This window comes from Brassica napus, chromosome C6 (assembly GCF_020379485.1).
Source record: "Brassica napus cultivar Da-Ae chromosome C6, Da-Ae, whole genome shotgun sequence".
Lineage (NCBI taxonomy): Eukaryota > Viridiplantae > Streptophyta > Magnoliopsida > Brassicales > Brassicaceae > Brassica > Brassica napus.
The window spans coordinates 12,979,598-12,985,597 of record NC_063449.1 but is presented as its reverse complement, the minus strand read 5'-3'; positions in this window follow the sequence as shown (position 1 = coordinate 12,985,597).

Here is a 6,000-nt window from a genome sequence, read left to right as displayed (position 1 = left end):
ACTCCATCCAACTCGCCTAACTTGCCTGATTTGCCTAACCGCTCGCTAGAATCTCAGCGACAATCCACGATTCTAGCGGGCTGGGGGGCTAACTATTGGGGTCAAAAACGGTCATGACGAAGTTAACATCCAAATATCCTTAAAACGGGTAAAAACACTTCTCGGAAAATAATTTTTGTAAAGAAACCCTGGCGGAAATATTTTCACGATGAAATTCTTAAAAAGCTTCAATCGAGCCACCAAACACTAATTGTCTGAGAACATCAGACAAGTATCCAAACCGATCAACGCATAGCGACCGAACCGAGCACAGACCAGGTCGAAATGTTGCGACCCGTCCGTACACGGATCAGGTCGCAACATTGCGACCGGTCCACACGGATCAGGTCACAACGTTGCGACCGGTCCACACGGATCAGGTCGCAACGTTGCGACTGGTCCACGCACGGACCAGGTCGCAACGTTGCAACCCGTCCACGTACGGACCAGATCGCAACATAGCGACCTGTCCCGAGCCAGGCCAGGTAGGACGTAGTGACCGGTCCATGCACGGACCAGGTCACGATTCAATGACTGTACTGTCCCGAACATCAATCAACGAGTAAGATCACCACGACATAAATCCGCGCATTCTCGTCTAAATTCCTTAATACTATCTTCTACAGGCCATGACAATACCATCTCTCACTCCCATCGATTGGAGATATCACTTAAACTTTACGATAAAAATTACGGAAAGTTTATTTTTATCGATAAAAATCGTAATAAACGTTTCGAGTCAAAAGACGGCCCAAAAAAGTCTAAAAGGTGATTAGAAACCCACTTACGATTTTTTAAGGAAAAGCCCATAGATACTATGGCGGTTTATACTTAGTCCACAAAAAAAGATAAATATCAAGTTTCCGCAGATAAATGTTAAGTTTCCGCAGATAATCATGAAGATCGAGAAAAATGGAATATCTCCATTTTCGAGTTACGATGGCTTAAGGGTAGATGAGGAAAGCTCAAACTGACCTTGGAGGGAGTATATAAGGAGTCCTAGGCGAGAGGCACAAAAAAAGGACTTTTCCAGAGAAAACTCGCCGACGGGTCTTGTAGCCAAGGCTCCTACCTTATTAGGCAACTTTCCGTTTTTGTTATTTCGAGCTACGAATCAACTAGGTTATGCAGTCTTAGTTTATTAGAACTAGGAAACTCGCCGACAGGTCTTGTTGCCAAGGCTCCTACCTTATTGTAAATGCTCATACGCAAATTCAGAATAAGACTTCTTTTTGCTCTCTTTTTACGATTTCTTATATTTTCATCGTTTTCATTCTCGTATTCTGATTGCTTGACGTGTGGTTTAGCAGATATCCGAGACCTCTAGGAAATTAGGCTTTTTTTAACTTTCTTAATTTAACGGAAATCGACAGTGTGAATTTCGGTTCCCACAATTGATGTCTCATAAGTCTGGCGTATGTGTCAGCTGAGATCTCCTCTCCATGGTTGTGTGTATCAGACATGTCGGATGTTATCTTTTGTACTAGCCTCCCTTGGTGTGAAGCTCTGTCGACCGATATCTGTTGATGAATGTCGGTCGATTTGTTGTTGCGTCTGTCGAACGATGGTGATGCTTCTGGTCGACGGGCAATGTAACTCTGAATCTCCACCAATTCCCCTTAAATAGCTTCTATCTTTGAGGTCAAAGAACTAATACTAAGATCCATTGGGAAATAGATGTCATCACATCTCCCATCAAGCCTCTCTTCTGTATATTCCAGAGTTTTGTAGATCCCTTCTACTATCTGATTTATCTCTGCCCTGGTGTGAAAATGTGGTGGAGACTTTATCGAATGTGGGTGTGGTGGATTATCATCGACCGATGCTGGTATGTGGTTGTCGATCGATGTGTGTAAGCGGCTGTCGATCGATGTGTGTAAGCGGTTGTCGATCGATGTAGGTCGAGCAACATAAGTCGCGCGCTGAATTCTGGCTATGTCTTGCTTCATCTCCTCCATGCAAGTGGTCAGCCAGCTGATACTATCATTCAGTGGATAGTAGACACCATCAAGTTTCATCTGGAAGGCTTCTTTGTTCTTCTCGTGTTCTCCACAGACTCCATAGAACATTTCATTGATCTCGTCCTTGGTGTAGATCTCTGGTACCAGCTTGGTCCAGGAAGACATATGTATCTTGGCCCATCTCTTGAAGTTCTTTCCATTAGTTTTCTGATCTTCTCCTTTGACACATTAATGATGTGTCCATCCATATCTCTTGCACATCCCTGATCATCTCTGTAGACTCCATACTCATCTCTTAGACTCCATACTCATCTCTGTCTTCCCAGTAGAATTTTCTGGCTCCAAAAAGGTCAAAGGCTCTTCAGCCAAATTCTGGCAGTCTGTCGACCAATGTTGGGACGTCAACGTCTTTTGATGGTTGAGTTGGATGGCGAGTCCTTTGTTTGAAGTTTTTGTCTATGCCGCCAGCTGTGTCATAGAACTCTTTTGTAACCTTCTGTTGGTGTTCTGGAATGTTGCATTGATGTATGAAGAGGTTGTCTGCTCCATCGGCTGTCTTAAGGATGTCTGCGATGTCCTCTCGAGATACATGCAGTGTTCGTCCATCTATTTCTCTCGCTTAGCCATCTGGGTCCCTGAAAATACCAAATTCGTCTGGAGTTAGATACTGGTTATCAAATTTATCTTTTTCGCTTATAGTGGTTTTTGGTATTGGACGGATGTCGATCGATGTTATTTTGTTGATGTCGATCGATGTTGAATGATTGATGTCAATCGATGGACGACTCTCCCTGTCGATTGGATGGCTGAAACGTGTTCTTTCCCAAGCAGCTTCTGCTCGATTCTGATCTGTTTCATCGCGTCTTTTCATGTTGAGAAGTTCCTCGTGTGTGAAACCCTCATGAAGTTCATCATCTCCTTGATCACGGTATACTGTCTCTACTGCGTAGCTCTCGTGATAGCGATCATCTACCCAACTGCCAATTAAGTAATCTCCGTCTCTGGTAGCGTCGACGTTAGTGTCGATCGATGGGAAGTAGGCGTTGTCGATCGATGCTCGAAGGTTGTTTGGTTGGTGAGGTTTAGTGTCGATCGATGTTGAACCGTATCTGTCGATCGATGGCGACTTTTTTTTCTAAGAGGAATGGTGGAGAAGTCTATCTTCTTCGTCAAGAGTCGCTCTTTGCTCTATTGCTCGTTCTTCCTCATAATCTTCATCATACTCCTCTGTATGCATGGTGTGTGTTGCCATAATGGGAATGTAGTAGTCGTTTTCCCATTCTCCTTGACTACTGTCGTCCGATTCTTCTCCTTTTGCGTCGGTCGATTCTGGTTGGGCACTGTCGATCGATGTTGCAGTGTGAGTTTCGATCGACGCTGAGTATTTTGTCTCGTACTCGGCTCCACAATGGCAAGCTGCAATGATTCCTGGATCGTTGATTCTTTTGGAGGTCGTATGTGGCTTCTTGACTAGAATAGGGTCGTAGTGGGCATTAGGATCGACGAGTGTAAGACACAACTGGTTGGTTTGCAAGTTGCACACTGCTCCCACTAATGACAAGAAGGCTCTCCCAAGTAATAGAGAAGAGTTCCAGTTCAGCTTGATGTCCAAGACATGGAAATCTACCGGAACTAGGGCATTACCAATCTGCACTTCTAGGTCTCTCACAATTCCTCCTGAGTTCCTTTGGGAACAATCCACAAAAGTGAATAATTCCTGTGAAGGCTCCACTTGCAGACCCAGATGGTCTGCCATAACCCTAGGTAGAATGCTGACTGATGCTCCTGTGTCGCACAAGGCATGTGGGAATTCAATACCTTTCACCGTGCAAGGTATTGCGAATTTCCCAGGATCACTCTTCTTCTTCAATGTAATCCTCATCCTCATCTTGTCTCTAGCTTCTTAGAGCATTCTCCTGATGTCTTCTTCTGTCTCTCTAGTTTCTCTGAAGAACATCCACAATATGTGGGTATAATAAGCTTCATCGAATGACTTATCTAGAGGAATCCTGAAGACTCTTTTTCGGAAACTTTCCTTTTCCTTTTCATTAGCCCCCCTCTTCAGATGTTTCGCCACTTTTTCCTTTATTTTCCTTAGGGTTCTTCCCTTAGGAAGCCTATCAACTTCCATAGGATCCACTCCATCCTCTGAAGGTGTCCTAACGGTATCCGGTGGGTTTTCTGAAGGTTTGGGTTTGGGCCTGAGGGCATTAAGACGTGCAACATCTATCTTTAGCATCTGCACTTGGTACGTAATAGCTGCTCGTCGATCGATAGGCACTGGAGGTTGTAGATCGATGACGGTCTCCTGATATCGATCGATGGTGGGGTCAGAATGTCGATCGATGTTTACGTAGACAGGGCTGGACGGATGCGGGTGTTTTGCTGCGAACTCCTCGTGAGTCATGATCCTCACGGTTTTGCAAGATGCGGTTGATTTCGTAGGTGTTGTCAAGCGATGTCCAGGAGAGGACGTCGATCGATTTTGGATGACCTCTGTCGATCGATGCTCGTGGCTTGGCGTCGATCGACAACAATATGATCCGCCGAAACTCATCAAACTTTCTACTTCGAAATCTCCTTTTTGCAGCTTCTCTTCCTTCACCACTTACCAGAAATCATCCCCAATGATGGCATTCACGTGGTGTTTCATCACATCATCTTCTACCCTTCTTGTTAAGGCTCCCTGCCTCTTAATAGCTTCTCCTGCCTGAACAACCTGCATATCCAGCTTCTTCACATGAGTGCTCAAAGTTTCAAACTTTGTGTTCAGGTTGGTGTAAACAGAATCAATCTTCCCATTGAAGTCCATCGTCATGCGCTGCTATCCTTCTAGAACTCTATCAAGCATCTCCTCAATCTTGCTCTCTTGAGTTGGCGGTGGTGGCTTCTGGTAGTAGAAGCTTCCATAACCCCTGTTGTTGCTGTAGGGTTTCTGGTGCTGCGAACTCTGGTTGAAGTTACCCCTATTTCCATAGGAGTTTGTGTTTCCTCCCTGGTTCCCTGAACCTTGGAATCCAGTTCCACTGATGAAGTTCACATCTGCTTCCTCTGTTCTACCCTCTGTGTCTACAGCCTCTGCATCTTCAACCAAGCAGACCTTCTTCCTGAGAAGCTTGTGAACACTGTCCAACTTTGCCTTCATCTCATCCATCTGATCATTCCCAAGGATGGTGGCAGATTTCTTTCCCTCAAAGTCAGTGTTTTTGGTGCTGCTGCTAGATGCTAGGTTCTCAATAACCTTCATTGCCTCCTCTGGATTCCTTGTGTTGAAGTTCCCATTGCTGGAAGCATCAAGAGCCATCTGGTACTGCACCGCGATGCCTCTGTAGAAAGTACTGAGCAACTATACTTCATTGAATCCATGGTGTGGACAGTCTCTCTGATTAGACTTGAATCTGATCCAGGAGCTTTTGAATGACTCTGCAGGCTCCTGAGTGAATGTAACAATTTTTCTCCTCAAGTCTTTAGCACGCGCTTCATCGACGAAGTTGCATAAGAATGCATTCTTGATGGCGCCCCAGGATGTCAGAGAACCTGGTGGTAACTGCTTAAGCCAATGCAAAGCATCTCCAGCAAGTGAGTACTTCAAGAGCTTGCATAGGAGGAAGTCTTCAGAGACTCCCTCGACTTTAAGAGCAGATATAAGATCCTCGAACCTCTCCAGATGGTCCATAGGATGCTCGTGAGATAACCCATAGTAGGGTGCCTGTCCCACGAGTGTGTAGTACTATGGCTTCAACTCGAAATCCCTCTGAATAGTGGGATGACGAATGTTTGATCGGTTGGTGTAGATATGATATGGACGGTTGTAGTCAGCCAACGTTCTGGTTCAAGCAGCCTCATCTACAGGTAGAGTAGCTCAAGTAGCATCAGTATCGAACTCAGGGATTGCAGCCCCCTGAGCATCTATACTCTGACATGCTGCATTACGCAGATGACCCTCCTGGTCATGCTGCATTATGTCAGAAACTTAACAAAAATTAAATCAATAGGCGAT